The sequence below is a fragment of the Sus scrofa genome, chromosome 2, assembly GCF_054392235.1.
Source record: "Sus scrofa isolate SSC_HxYL_T2T_F1_AM1 chromosome 2, Sscrofa_HxYL_maternal_Yorkshire_Landrace_v2.0, whole genome shotgun sequence".
NCBI lineage: Eukaryota > Metazoa > Chordata > Mammalia > Artiodactyla > Suidae > Sus > Sus scrofa.
This window is the reverse complement of record NC_139384.1, coordinates 134,707,178-134,723,674: the sequence shown is the minus strand read 5'-3', so window position 1 is coordinate 134,723,674 and position 16,497 is coordinate 134,707,178. Positions and strand designations below refer to the sequence as shown.

The 16,497-nt window shown below is 35.9% G+C and overlaps 1 long non-coding RNA gene across 6 annotated transcripts in view; it reads right to left on the bottom strand.

Annotated features, from left to right (window-relative positions):
• Nucleotides 1-2,005: 2,005 nt before the first annotated feature.
• LOC146405706 (uncharacterized) overlaps nt 2,006-16,497 on the bottom strand; it is a 413,778-nt gene continuing 399,286 nt past the window's right edge. For 2 of the 6 annotated variants that reach the window (XR_014838651.1, XR_014838649.1), the window contains one exon: nt 2,006-6,384. This is a non-coding gene — a long non-coding RNA (uncharacterized LOC146405706). Of the gene's footprint in view, nt 6,385-12,883; nt 15,431-16,497 lie in introns of those variants that run through there. The other 4 variants (XR_014838653.1, XR_014838652.1, XR_014838654.1 and 1 more) reach the window with 3 other exon arrangements.

The window sequence follows — 16,497 nt, the reverse complement described above, 5'->3', positions numbered from 1 at the left end:
ATTATAAGAGTATTTCCATGCTACTCTGAATCTCCTGCACCAAAGATTTAAAAAAATTCTGTTCTACCATATCCATTGCTTCTAATGAGCCAGACTATTCCAGCTCAAAACTGAATCATAATTATTACTCAAAAACATGCTATGCATGTCCACATCACAATTTACTCTTAAATAACGGTTTTCATCTATTTATCTATCTACATACCTATATTTAAATAAAATATGGAGTTAATTGAAAGACAAAAAGTTAAAATTAGCTTCTAAACCCAATCTCAAAAAGCTAGTTGATCCCCAGCAGTGACCCCAGTATCCATCATTAAGCCAATATGTATAAAATAGTCCTGAATAAGAAAATTTTACAAAAAGTGTTAAAGATATTGAGGGAAATCAGACAGAATGAAAGGATACAGTGATACAAGTCATCTATTTTTTTTTTTTTTTTAATCAACCTTGTGGAAAAAGTAGTCACTCCTTTGGCTCATCCTGCACTCTCTCTCTCTGATTAGTATATATGACGTTTTAAAGCCAAACCATGGGGCCCACACAGCAAAAGTGACACCTAATAAAATTTCTTATGGATGTCTTCATAAATCTGTTTATATGCTGGTGCTAGAGGCAAATGGGTACATATACAAACCATATACTTATAAACTTAGACAGAATAACAGTTTGCGGATAGAAAAGTTTTATTTATAGAAGTGATTATGCACCCAGCATTTTATTCCCTCTGTCTGTTTAGACATTTTCTGAGTTTTGCAGCAAAAAGGATTGAGTAATTATAGGAGATCATCTAGTGGTTGTTTGTTCAGTTACAAGCACTTATCAATATTCTCCTGTGTGTATGTGTGCATGTATTTAATTTATTGCATTCAATCTTTAATAACTAACCAACATGAGGAAATGCTATGACACTGACATAATTTTTAATTCACAAGGACCTCAAGAATATTCCCAAAATATTTTGTCCCATTTTGATGGCAACGGCTTTTATCAATACACTACCATAATAATGTACATTCAGTCTCAAAAAAAAAGGATAATGTACATAAAATAACATTGCTCTTAATGGAGACTTTAGTTTTCTTTTTTCCTTTTTTTTTTTTTTTGCATAAACCTATTTTTGTTTGTAAAATCCAGTGAAGTCACTAGAGATATTTGAAAGCATTAAGAAAAGGAAAGAAAGAAAAAAAGAAATGACAACTTTGTTCCTACCAAAATAGTTTTCACTGGCTGAAAAATAGTGGAGAACCACATGGATGTCTAGGAGAGAAAATGTCATTACTGAAATACAACAGAGAAAAATTAGTAACATTCACCATAAATACACTGACTACGAAATATACTGTATATGTCTAGGCAATGATTCTCAAACTCTGGCATGCCTCAGAGCTTGTTAAAACACAGATTTCTGGATCCCACCCAGGGTGTCTGATTTAGTAGGTCTGGGGCAGGATTTGAAATGTAGGCTTCTTTTTAGCCAGAATAAGCCTTAAAGATCATCCAGTCACATTTCTTCATGTTAACAAATGAGAGAAGAGGACCTTGGGGGGTTAAATGGTACCTCCAATCTTCTACATATAGGGAACATACCTTGGGAGCTAGAATCCTGTGTTGACTCAGTCATTTTATAGAGTTGTCTCTTTTTGTCTAGAGAATGTCATGATGGCTATCTACTATAGATGTATAGTGGTAAAAAAAAAATGTGATCTGGAAGTTTAAACACAAAAACCCATTGTAGTATCCTGAATAATTAGAACCATGTCTCTTCCAAAATAGCTGCTCAATAAATACTTGCTAAGGAAATGAATGAATGAATGAATGAATAAAGTGCTTATCTCTGTGTGTTTTGAAACTAATTACTTCAACAAATATTTTTTTAAATGGCTACTCTAGCCAAGAATCTACACTATGAAGTATATGTGCCACTAGATCTAACGGCCCAGCAGGAACAATTAGATTATTCCACCCATGACTCTAATATAAAATTTTACCTCAGAGTTATCTCTTTTTTTCCCTCTTTCCCAATTACAATCATTTTATTTTATTGAACCTACAAAGTCCATGTGTACATTTTTTTCTGATTTTTTTTTTTTTTTTTTTTTTTGCCATGGGACAGAAACTAAACTTGCTTAACTGAATAAAGGAAATTCTCTCAAAGCTTAACTATAGAAAGGCAAGTAAAGAAATATCTTCAAAGAGAATTGGAGCCAGAAATTCTAGGATCAATGGGACTACTTTTTTCTGTTTATTTATTCCATTCCATTTTAGTGGACTGCCTTTTTTCTTAATCTAGTGTCTCCGTAACGTTAAACCTTGGTCAACAATAAGCCCAAGTTCACATCTTTATAATTTCACAGCTAAAAAAGAAAGAGATAATCACAAGATTCCAGGAGAGGACTTTGATAGGTTTAGCATAGGTCATAAACACATACAATAACTGTGACTGGCTCAGGTGCAAAGCTGCTATTACAGTTGTCATTCTTAGAGAAAAGTAATGCATCTGTATATTTATTACTAAGATTTTCCAGCAGGTGGCAGTAAAATGAGTTATCTGTAGAAAACTATATTCTGATAATTTTCTGATATATGGAAGTAAAATATTTTAGGAAGAAAAATTACTTTCAAATTAATCCAAAGAAAGACATCATATGATTTAGCAATGGTGCTGCTTAGATAAGTAACTGGTAGTGAGGAAGTTTAATGACTGGCCCAACTTAGATCAAGTTGCCCACACCTGTGACCTATTTCTCCCCCAAGTTGGAGATGGGCACCTGGGAAAACAAAAACAAAAGATATCCACCATAGAGCCCTTAGACTGGATTATATACCTTGCTTTTTTTCTCACACTTGTAGATTAACATTTTTAAATTGTTTTTTGCTTCTCAAAGCTCACTCCACTCAAGTCTTAGTTTTAGCATTTTGTTTACCCATGACAAGAGCCACCAACCTACTCTTCCATTCCCTCCTCAGGGTCCCGGTTCTAAAGACCTGCAGAACTGTGATATATATGTATATTTGGTTATTCAGAGGAACACGGCTCCTAAGATTTCCTGAGCAGTGGGATAATATTTGGTCTCTTGTCCTCAGTTCTTGAAAATGCTTCAGTAAAGTTGGTTTTAGCTCCCATCCAAGGGAGGGGGTAGTTGTGAGGAGAACTAACCTTGTGATTAGATGGTTGGGAGTTTCAGTCCCACTCCCTAATTCCCAGAAAAACAGATGAGGGGCTTGAGGTTACATCAATCGCCACCGGCCAATTATTTAGTCAATCATGACTATGTAAGGAAGCCTCCATAAGATACACAGAAGAACAGATTCTGGCCCTCTTTTTCAGAGAGCTTTCAACTTAGGGAACAAGAAGACTTCCATGTCTCACTGTGCTGGACCCCAAGTTCCAGGAGGACAGAAGCGCCTTTGCTCTGGACCTTACCCTATGTATCTCTGTATCTCTGTTGATTTGTACCTTTTAATATTCTTTTAAAATAAATCAGTAATATAGCAAATAATGAATTTTCCTGAGTTCTCTGAACAGTTCAGGTAAATTCATCAAACGTAAAGAGAGGGTTGTGGGAAGCTCTGACTTACAGCTGGTCAGTCAAAAGTACAGATAATGACCTGGACTTGTGATTGGTGTCTGAAGTAGAGGGTGGAGGTGTGGAATTAAGCCCTTACTTGTGGAATATAATTTTACCTTCCAGTAAATAGTGTTAGAATTGAGCTGAATTCTTGGACATGCTTCAGGCATCAGAGAACTGTTTGTTGGTGTGGAGAAGTTTACACACACACACACACATAATCACTCATGTTGGAACTGTGTCAAGGAACTCTTTTCAAAGCCTCACCCAGCCCAGAGCTGCTGAACTGTCCTGCCACTTTTGTGAGCAAAATACCAAAACTATTGTTCCTAGTAAACACAATTCTACTCTTGGTTTCCAGAGTTCACCTTTTTTAGATTCCACACATCAGTGATATCATATTGTATTTCTTTTCCTCTGTTTGACTTCTTTCACTTAGCATAATACCCTCTAGGTCCATCTATGCTGTTACAAATGGCAGGATTTTTTTTCTTTACCATTACTGAAGAGTATTTCACTGTGTTATGTATACAACACTGTCTTTATTCATGCATCCACTGACATACACTTAGGTTATTGCCATGTCTTGGCTACTGTAATAATACATCAATGAACTTGAGAGTACAGAGGTCTCTTTGAGATCCTGATTTCACTTCCTTTAGCTATATACCCAGAAGCACAAGTGCTAAATTTCATGGTAGTTTTAAAACAGATTTTGGTACTGAGAAGTAGGGTACTGCTGCAACAAATAGCTAAAAATGTGGAAGCAGCTTTGGAAATGGGCAATGGGTAAAAGACTGAAAAAGTTTGGAGGTGCATGCTAGAGCTATGGACGTTTGGACCATTCTGGTTGGGGCTGAGAAAGAAAGAAGGAAAGCTGAAGAGAAAGCTTTTATCTTTTTAGAGAGTGCCTGAGTGTTTAACTTGTGAATAGGATGTTTGTAGAAATATGGATATTAAGGGCCATTCTAGTGATGTCTCATACAAAAATAAGGATGTGTTATAGGAAACTGGAGGAAAGACTATCATTATAAAGTAACAAAGCACTTAGCTAAAGTGTGTCAGTGTTCAGGTGTTTTATGGAAGACAGAACTTGTGGGTAATGAAATTGGATATTTAACTGAAGAGGTTTTCAACAAATGTTGAAGAACTCCAGTTCCTCCTGACTGCTTAGCGCATGAGGCAAGAAAAGAGAGATTAATTGAAGAGGTATTGTTAAACAAACAAAAAAAAGAACCAAAAGTTAAGGATTTGGAAAAATATTAGCCTACTTTGCAAAAATAAATAAATTAATACATAAGAAAGCATACTTAGAAAAGAACATCAAGAGTGAGGCACAACTATCAGTCAAAGAGATTATGGAATTATATAAACTGCAACACAGTCAGTATGAGCTGAAGGGGACAGAGACAGAACAAAAGGAAAGGATATTAGACTTAGATTCTATAGGGATGGATCATAATACTGTAAAGTTGGATACATGTATTCTCCTTTTATATAAGGAAATAAAGACCCCAGAGACCACTGAGAGAAGAGCAGAGCCACCACCCTGGACTAACAGGTCAGATGACTTTCATCCAAAGACTTAGGAATGAACAACCCTGCAAAGCAATGGGACAGGGAAGCCCAGTCTTGGAGGTATGAACCCCGCTCATCAGAGTCACAGAGTGGGAAACACCACTTCATAGGTCCTAAAGGCAGAAATGGTGTCACAGGGGGCTTTGCGGGCAGAGCAGTGAACCAAAGAGTGTTATCCTCCAGCACCAAGATCTGATAGAATTTACCTTGCTAGGCTTTGCACTTGCTGGGACCCATCACTCTTTCCTCCTTTGCTATTTCTCCCTTTTGGAATGGGAATGCCTATCTTATGCCACCCCTATACTTTGGAAGCACATTATCTTATCTGGTTTCACAGGTTCACAGAGAGTAATTGTCCCAGGAATACTTCTCAGTTCTTACCCTTATCTGATTTAGATAATATTTACGTGAGACTTTGGACTTCAGATTTTAAAGCTGATACTGGAATGAGTTCAGAATTTGGGGACTGCTGGGATAAAATGAATGTATTTTGCATGTCAGAAGGACATGAATTTGGGGAGCCAGGGACAGAATGGTATAGACTATATGCTTGTTTCCCTTCAAACATCTTATGTTTAAGCCCTAACCCTCAGTTAGGGTTAAGGCTAAGATATTTACCTTTGAGAGGTAATTAGAATTAGATGAGGTCATGAGAATGGGTACTTAAATAGGATTAGTGGCCTTCTCCACTAATATGTTTCAAAACATATTGGCCATATTAATGGTCTTATCCACTAATGTGTTTCAAAACATAATAAAATGAACATTTGCTAATAATACAGATTTAAAATCTTAAAATCAAATTCTCGCTCTCTCTTCCCCACTCACCACCCACACCTTTCTCTCTCTCTCCATGTAAAAGCACCAAGGAAACACCATGTGAAGACACAGCCAGAAGAGGAAGAGCAAGCCAGGAAGAGAACTCTCACCAGGAACCAAAGCTGCCGCTGCCGACACGTTGAACTTGGACTTAGCGTCCAAAACTATAGAAAATAAATCCCTATTATTATTAATAATCCCACTCAGTCCATGGTATTTTGTTATGGTAAGCGGAGCTCCCTGGGTCGGGTATTGCTTATTCCAGAAGAATTCTAAATTTACCTGAAGATAGTGGCATGGCTTAGAGGACATTGGAGATAAGCCTTAGAGGTTGGCAGTACATATAATGTAGATGTGAGCAATGCTCTCTGGGAATTTGCAATTCACAAGGTATAAAGTTGAATGTTCAAAGCTTCTGTAAAAGACAAAAAATGAGAGAAAATGAGAACTTTGCCCAAGTAGGATGGTTCTGGTGAATATACATACAACCTATGGGGTTAAACTAGGTAGGAATTGTGAGGCTGAACTGGAAATAATCCATAGATTTTCAGGAATGAGAAGGAGGCATCAGCCACATGCTCTGGCAACTAATTCAATACATCTAAAAGAAAGAAGTCAAGTTTGATTTTAAGATTTTGAATCTGTATTACAGCAAATGTTCATTCTAATGTGTTTTGAAACATGCTTAAAAGTCATACATAATCTGGTAATGATGCATTTTGATGGAATAAAGGAAAAGAAGCAGAAAGCATATGCCACATAGTATAAAGTCAAATGGCCATACACTGTCCTCATAAAGAAGACTGATGTATGTAGGTAGATAATACACTATCAGAGACCAGGCAGTACTCTAAAAGTTGATGTATAGGAGTTCCCTGGTGCCTCAGTGGGTTAAGGACCTGGCATTGTCACTGCTGTGGTTTGGGCCACTTCTGTGGCATGGGTTTGATCCTTTGGCCATGGGTGTGGCCAAAATGATTTTTAAAAATTGATGTATAAAAACAGTCAACACCACAAAATAAGCAAATGTTTGCACTCTAATGGAGAATACTAATTGTAGCAAGATTTTAGAAAGCCTTAGAATTTCAGGAGTGGAAGTGACTTAGAAGTCACAAAATCCAAATATTTTAGTCTTACTGATAAAGATACTGAGTGCAGAGAAGTTACAAGATTAGCTGGAGATCATAGAATCAACAAATAACCAGAATCAGACCTTCATACATGGACCCTTGAATGATATAAACAGGTCAAGGGAATATTAGCGATCCCTAACTTAACTCTTTTTGAAAGCATTTTGTAATAATGAGGTATCATAAAAGCATTTTTCCTTCCTTAAGAGATCCCTACATCTTGAGACATACAGTCAATATTTAGTACCTCAAAAGATTTTTCCCATAAGATAATATCATTTGAAAGACAGTAGCAATGAGAAAAAAAAAAGCATTAAATGTTAGAAGCTCTAGGAATGTAGTATAGGAGACCTCTAAAGATAGTATCAGAATAAGATAGAAAAACAACTGTTAACTTGGCAATACAGCAAAAAATTAGCAAGTAACTTTTCACAGCACAAATTTCTTATTTTGTTTCAAAATTAATATATATATATATAAATACACATATAGGGGGGCAACATATGAAATATCATTAACCACTTCTCATTAATGGAATTTGATCAAGACCTCGATACCTCTTATTTTAATAATATTTGTTCTAATTCTGTTTAGTTTTTTCAAATATCTTTTTTTTGTGGAATTTCCCAGGCCCGGGATCAAACCCATGCCACAATTGCAGCCAGTGCCACAGCTGCAGCAATGCTGGATCCATAAAAACTGCACCACATGGGAACTTCGTTTTCGGACATTCTTGCAAGCTATTTTTCTTTTTTAATAACTTCTAATTCACTGAAATTATTTCAACTAAGTATGTATTTGTAAATGTTATAACTGAGAGGAAAAAATGCTCAGCATCAATCAAATTTAAGACAATGTCTTTATTCTACAGCAGAGCCCATCATAATGACCATCTCCTATTTACTTAACTTTCCACATAATTTTGTAAAAACTTTTTAGGATTACCATGTAGAAAGTACTACTAGAACATATTTTCACTGTGCTTAGCACTGGCTAAACTAATAGTTTAACAGGACATTTGAAAATGGTTTAGCCCTTTTCCACAAGGCACAGACATTTAATAGCCCTCATTCCGGTAAATTCCAGTCATATTAGATGTCCAGACACCTAAAAGGTCTCCTACTGGCTGGTACTGTTTCTTTTAAAAACCCCTATGTTGAAGGTGTGTAGGGTGTAACAGAAGGAAAATCCTTAATTTGAGCTTTTAAAGAACTAGTACAAAGTGCTTCACTGTCTCTCTTCTTTTTAAACAAATAAAGCAGCAGCTCTGGTGGAAACTCAGTGGATTCAAAGTGAAACACCTTAGGTTTGAAACTCATGTTCTGCCGCCAGCTATGTAATCATAAACACTGAATTTCCAGCACCATTTGCTTCTTTATCTGCAAATGTGGATACAAAACTTATTTTGCAAACGTAGATTGAGAATCAAGAGAGATAATTAGGTGGAAATGTTTTGTAATCTGTGCATTACTGAACAAATGTTAGTCACTGTTATTCTTTTTGTTGTGTTTGTTTTGATTGATGTTCACTGTGCATCAAGGAACCTGCTACCTATGCTGCTCCAGAATTTGGCTGCTTTCCAGAATTGCTTGATTAAGTAAACCCCTCTACAACAGCATTTTTCATAGTATATTTCAGCAGTTTCAATTTTCAAAAAAATGAAAATTATGTACCCCTCTTACATAATGTTGAGGTGAAATATCAGGACATTAAAATCTGAAATACCGTAACTATTTAATTTTAGTTTCCAAACATTTAATTTGACAATGAAATCCCCAAGTCTCCTTTTTATGTCCTTCCTTTCCTTTTTTCTTTCATTTCCTTTCATTTGTTCCATCCTTCCACCCTTCCTTTCCTGCCTTTCCTTCCTTTCTTCTTTTAACACAATACTTAGAAGCATTCACTTCCTGGAACACAACTTAGTAAGACCTGTTTTAAACATTTCTGGTGATAGATCATATTTTGTTTTTCCTAGGAATTGATTCTGTATAGCTGGATAATTCTGTATAGGAGGACTTTATCAGGAATTGTGTGTGTTTCACTAGTATTTTTAAGGTGATGTATTTTTCCATATGACCGATTTTGTTCTATTATTTTTGTTCATGCTGTATTTGTATGGAACTTGACCATTTTCCAAGCATGTCTCAATGTCACATCATCATCTTCCTTTATTCTTAGGATAATCCAATAAAACTAAAATAGGAAAGTTCTATTATCTTTAATTTAGATAAGGCTTCCAAGGCTACTCAAGACCACACAAAGCTGTGGGACAAAATGAGCAGCAAAACCCAGAAGTCCTCATTCTGCCCATTGAGCTTTCTTACTATAATGCAATGCCTCTTAAATGCCTTGTCTTTCAGTCTATGAACCTTCAATTCTCTTTGCTGTCTTTGCATGTCACCCCTCCTCAAAAGAAAAATTGCCTTTTCTGCTTCAGGTCAGGAGCATGAAAGGTAGAATTTTCTGGCTTATTTTTGGCTGTCTAGAAATGTCCCCCTATCTTTATTTGCTACAGGCCATTTGGAAACAGGAGAGAAAGGTTAGGAGGTTTATATTTGGTTTGAATTACTGAAGAAAAATCTCCCATTCTCAAATTCAGAGCAAGATTTATTCAATAAATGTCGAAGACTATAGCTCTTTCAGATTTTTTTGAGCATAAGACTGAATCCTCAAAGGTTTGTGTTAATAATTCCTGAAGTAGAACAGTATGTATTATAGCGATGAGACTTTCCTTGCTGTAAGGGCATGGTAATGTTTTACGAAAGAAAAGTAGTTGTTCAAGAGGTACCAATGTAGAGCCACAAAAGAGCTCATTAATGTGACCAAGAAAAGAAAAGGGAATGCTTTCCATGTCCTTTCTACCACACATTTGACACACAGACATCTCAGTAACATTCCTGACATTTCTGAGCTGTTCTGGAAAGCAGCACTGGAATAGAAAGTGTGACTGAGCCCACTTTGGCACAAAACCATGCTGCAGTGCATGGTAAGATTTAGGCAGCTTCTCCATGATAGGCTGGATGCCAGGTAATTTATAGCCATGTGACTTGATGATTGCAAGTGATGTGAAAATGACACTATGTACCAAACTCTGCAGTAATGTAACTAGTGGATTCAATTTGCTCCTGACCCAGGATTTTTATTGTTTTAGGAGTTTCAGCATAAAAATCAGTAACTTACCCAACATTGATTGTAGTAGGAGTGTAAGCTCTTTCTTATATATCTGACAACATATATGTTTCTAATCTAAAAAAATGTTGTAATGGACAATGTATCACTAAATCCAGTGATAAATTGCATACCGTAAGATTAATTTAACATTATTCTTTTGATTTTGCTATAATACACACAATAAAAGATTTTTTAGTCCATTTTATAAGGATAACCCTATTAAAGTTATGAAATTAAAATAGGGTTCCCGTAGCACTTTATACTGAAGAGATTCTGCTGCAGTCACAAAACATGTGATTGGCAGGTGGAGGCTGAAAGGGTGAATGACTGGAACCTGATGAGGGAGTCAACAGGGCAAGAGTTTGAATTAATGAAACCAGACACACTGTCCACTACTGTTTGTAGTGATCTGTGCACAGGACATTCACCTGTACGGACTATATCCAAGAGCTCCTTTGCTCTCTGCCTTCGGGATTGGTTCAGACAATTGGGACTAGGGGAAAGTTATTTCTTTGTCTGGTGTTTTTCCTGTAAGATTGGCTCTACAGGATCACAGCCCTTGACAAAGGCCTTCCTGGGTTCTGTTTATGTTACTCTGTTCCTTCTTTCCTTCCAGTTCCAGCCACTTCTGAAGTTCTGCCCAACTGTTTGGTTTTGCTACACTCTAAGCAGAGTTTTACCGACTGTCCTTTTATTAAACTCTTTTCAAACTAGCCAGTGTCAAAGTGTCATGGTTTAGCTGACCCTGCCGTGTATACACTAGAATACACATGTGCAAACATGTCTGCACATGGATGGATGACCAACCGGTGAGCTCCCTATTTGCAAAAGTATAAAAGAACATTGTAGGGAGTCTTTCAGTCTTAGAAAAGAGAGAAGTAGTGCCCCCCACCTTAATTCTAGAGTCACTAGAGGAAAATCATGTGGGTAAGTGTTTTATAATAGACTGTATCTACTGGTTTATCTTCCCATCCTTACATCTACCTTGCAATATAAGTGCACCCATAATCAATTTATTTAATAAATTGCTTATACTTTAGGTCAAAACCACTAGAATTTTGGCAAGTTTATATGGTCAAATGTTTTTACCAGCACACAAAATTTCATATTTTTGTGCTTGTTTTCTTTCTTCAGCTCTCACATTTAAATTGTACAAATAACTTTACCATCATATGCACCTTGTTCAGATGATTTTTCTAAGCAGTGATACATATTTGGAAACAATTAGGGTGTACAAGGAGCATCAGTTGTTTCTTTCATAAGCAATATCAGGCAAATAAAAGAGATTGGGCAACACAATCCTAGATGAAAATAGATACATATTAAATCCAGGTGATTCTTTTTAACTCCTGTGGCTATATATTTCACATAAAAATAGTCAGTTGCACTGCCAATTCACTTGAAAAGAATATACTAAAATTACTTTATATGTTGATTATTTTAGAAATTCTGTTAGAAGCTCAAATTCTGTTAGAAGGTGTACTGGCTTATTCCTTCTGTTTATTCGCATTTGGATACTTTATAATGATATATGTAACTCTATATGATATGATGTCTCATGCATTCCAATTTTTAGAACCATCTTTAGCATCTTTTTGTATAAAGTTATATATTGTTGAACCCCTCCAGGGTTCATGACAGTTCTATACAATGGAAGACATGAGAGGACATGTTGGGTAGATTCTTACTGAGAGGGTGGATCATTGCTACTCATCGCCCTAAGAAATGCTCTCAGGGCATCCAGTGAGCATGAATGTGTCTGCCCTTCAGGAAAATGTAGCTGAGGTTAAGACCACAAGTCTCCCTCAATATCTGCAGGGATTATTTCCAGCACCCTCTGTGGAAAACAAAATCCACACTCAAGTCCCTCATATAAAATGGCATAGTATTTGCAAATAACCTGTGCATATCTTTCCATATATTTTAAATCACCTTTAAATTACTTTTTTTTTTCTTTTTATAGCCACATCGGTGTTATGGAAGTTCCCAGGGTAGGGGTGCATTGGACCTGCCGCTGCCAGCTTATACCACAGCCATAGCAACACCAGATCTGACTTCATCTGTGAGCTACACTGCAGCTTGGGGCAAAGCTGGATCTTTATCCACAGAGCGAGGCCAAGGATTGGACCTGCAACCTCACAGATGAAACGTAAGGTGTGCATGCTGGGCTACAATGGGAAATCCTTTAGATTACTTTTAATACCTGATACAAAAAAAAAATGCTATGTATATAGTTGTAAATACAATGGCAAAACTATGTAAGTATTTGCTGGTATGTGTCAAACTAAAGTACTACTTTTTGAAATTTTCGTGAGTATATTTTTGAGTGTTTTGGATTCTTGTTTTGCTGACTCCGTGGATACAGAACTATGGATATAGAGGGCCAACTATACAGATGAGAACACTGAGAAAAAAAAGACTTTAACTGCATAGAGTCACACAAGAAGTAACAAAGGTCTAAGTGAATCAGAAGTATGATTGACTGAAAAATCAGTACCTTTAGAAACTAGTTTTGAATCAAGAAGTAGGAACTCTACTATCTGTCATATATCTGTGAACTTGAAAGTTTCTGTCCTTTCTTGGTCTCAATTTTTCACCTGTATAATGAAGACATTTTACTTTATGATCTTTAATAAATTTTCCATCTGCAAATTCCATATAGTTAATCAATCATTTACTTAATGGGATTACATCAAGTGCCCAGAAATTTTAAAGTACATCACTAGATTATGTGGATAGTATATGTTCAAATAATTCACTTTTTTGTACTACTTTTTTAATGAGATTCCACTAGGAGACAGAAATAATTTATCTACTGTGTTTTTTGCTTCTTTCCCTGGATAATTTCCACTGCCAATATCACAAACATATAAAAACATAATTTTTTATCAAGAGTTGGGCTACATCCTCCCTACCCAATAATGTATTTTTAAATTCTATAGACAGTGTATACTTATTAAAAATCTTTTATATTTATACAATTAACTTTTTTCTCATTTTCCTTTCAGCTTTTTATAATGATACAATGAAAAAAAGGCTGGAACATTTTCTCTGATGGTTGAAATCTATTACTTGGATCATAAATTTGATGTCAGAAAAACACAAGATCTTTTATGATCACACGTTTTTATCTCCCAGGAGCTATAAATGTTTCCTGTATGTAAAATAATTTTGTTATTCTGTTCTTTGTGTTTCTAGCAGCCTTACATACTCTATATGTCAGAAATAATTATTTTCACTATGACTGTCTTTTTGTCTATGGATATGATCCATTTTACTAATTACTCAATATATGTTTTCCTATACACTATCCCAGTAACCTCTTATGGGAATACACAGATTTAAAGCCTGTGTATTACAGAAATATTTTGCTCTTTACTGTCTTGAAATAATCCAAGAAAAGACATCTATACTGGATATAGGTATGCTATATCTATTCATCTACATTGAGTTATTATTTTGTATCCCACTGGTCACAGGTTGGCTACCCCAGAAATCAATCAGCCAAGTGGTTTAGAGAATCAGTTGTACTGGGTATCTGTTACTCTATGAATTCTTTTCCTGCCCTTTCTCCCGCTCTGTTCTACATCACAGGGAACACCATTTTCCTGCCAACTAGCATCTCTTGCCAACTGGCTTCTGGACAGGTTTGGGCAATGGTGAAAAGAGGAAGGTGGAGCAATAGAGAAACTGGTGTACTTCTTCCTCTTTGAGGCTCTGTAGCAACATCTTTGGCAATGGCTGCATCTCCTCATCTCAGACAGAGCAAAAACCCTTCCTTCTGAGACCCACCCAACTGCTTATGGCCAAAGTTCTAGCTATTTGAGTAGCCCAACTTCTAGGTCTGATATTACTATTTCTTCTCTCTGTCCCTTCCTTTCTGGGCTAGCCATGCTCCCAGATGTTATTAATCTCTGGTTTGCCTCATCATCCCTAACTGCTTCACCAGCTCTTCTATCATCTGTGCAAACAATTCCCTGAATTTTATTCCCTCTGTTTAAAAGACCTAGTATAGTTTCCGGTTTTTTGTTTTGTTTTGTTTTGTTTGTTTGTTTTTTTGGTACTGGACTCATAGATTAACCCACTCTTATTCATTTTACATTTATTCACCACGATTTCATTATGTATCAAACTTCTGCAAGGCACTGCTTAAAGGCATGAGCATATGTGTGAATAAGATATATATTTTTCCTATCCTTTATGAAAAGTATAGTCCAGTAAAAAAGACAGACATGGTATAATAAATTTGGGCTATGATACATACAATAAAAATAAATTATTTGATATCATGAGATCAAAAACAAGAGAAAGTTATATCAAAATGAAGAGTCAAGAAAGTGCTTAAGTTTGTGCCATTTCAAATGAGATCTAAAGTGTGAGATAACCTTGACCACGCATATGCAGCAAGAGGAACATATGAGGAGAAAGAACTTATTTTAAAATCATTCAAAGTTAACTTATCGTCTTCCAAATGACTTACAAATTTGTCACCAGTATTCACTTTGAGGATATGGTGCTATGTAGCTGGGCAATAGAGAGAGGAGAAAGGCTTTCTCTATTTTATACATTCTTCAATAATCTCTGAATAACACTAACCTCATGTATTATGTATTCAAAAGGATCATTTAAAATTACCTGTAATTATCTGAAAGTTTCTAGAATAAAACTAGTAAATACCTTTTTTCTAATTTAAATCAATATCCAAAGAGAAGTGCATGACAGTTCACTGTGGTTTCATACACTCTCTAGATAGTAGGGTGTTTGTTTCCTATTAGGATAAAGATGACAAAAACATTTGACACATTTATGTAAAAATATATGTCTTAGATAACACATGACCTCAGGTGCTTACATAATGAAGAAACACATATATCGGCAGTCTGTGTAATTCTAATTCAAATTCTCCTGCAGCCACACAATAAAGAACTTGGGGAAGTTCGCTTCATGGCTCAGAGGAAACAATCTGACTAGTATCCATGAGAACACAGGTTCAATCCCTGGCCTCACTCAGTGGGTTAAGGATCCAGTGTTGCCATAAACTGTGGTCTAAATTGCAGACGTGGCTTTAATCTGGCATTGCTGTGGCTGTGGCATAGGCCGGCAGCTGCAGCTCCAATTTGACGCCTAAAGTAGGAACCTTCATATGCTGTGGGTATGATCCTAAAAAGACAAAAAAAGAATTAAAAAAAATATACAAAAACTATGGGTTTGTACCTACAAACCTAAGTGCTAAAATCTGTCATTGTGAGTCACCTTGCCCCTTTCTTTAGCATGGAAAGACCAATTTAGCTTAAATCTATTGGGACTTGTAGTACTTCATTTTTCCTATGTTTCTGTTCAATTTGATTTAAAATATTTACTATTTATACATAGTATTTGCCAGGTACTATGTCTGGCTCTAAGGATGATATAATAAACAAAATGCATATCTTGCCCTAAGGAATTTTGTGTCTGAGAAATATAGACAAGTGAATGAGTGCTTATAATACCATTGGATACATCCCAAGAGAGAAGCTGGCATCATGTGTTATGGGACTCCAATAGAAAGGCATCTACCTAGCCTTGGGAGATTAAGGAATGCCTATTTGAGATTGTAGCAGCTAATCAGAAGAGGAATCAAAAGTCTCTTTTGGTAGAAATACACAAATCCATCAGTTAACACTTTTTTGGATAACAAGATTGAAACCAAACATTGGTTAATTTTCAAAACAAGCAACAACAATATGGTAATTAATTTAGGAGATCCAGTTTATAATTATTATAAAAGACTATAACTTTATATATTAACTGCCGTACCCCCACTGCTGATGAAAGAGATTCCATTAGATGATAGACTCAAATAGTGTTTTCCTCGACTTAAGGCATAGGGTATGTTTTACCCTAATGTCTCCTTACTCTCCTAAAAGAATTATAATTAGAGCCAAAATTAGTAAACTTGCTCATTATTCTTAATTAAATTAAACGTTATCCAGACATCAAAAATTATAATATATACCAACTATGTGCCAGAATAAGTTATTCATGTAATTGGCCTTATACTTAACATGCAATTAAATGTGCCAAATAAAGCAAACAAACAAAGCCTCTCTGGAGCTCCCTCATTACAGACTGCCATGCCTGCCCGAGCTGTTCACTAACTCCCTTTTCATTGAATTTTATTTTGGCTTAAGTTTCTTTCTCTGTCCTTCTGTCTAAGAGAAGTTAAGGAAAGGTTGGGAGGTTCTAAC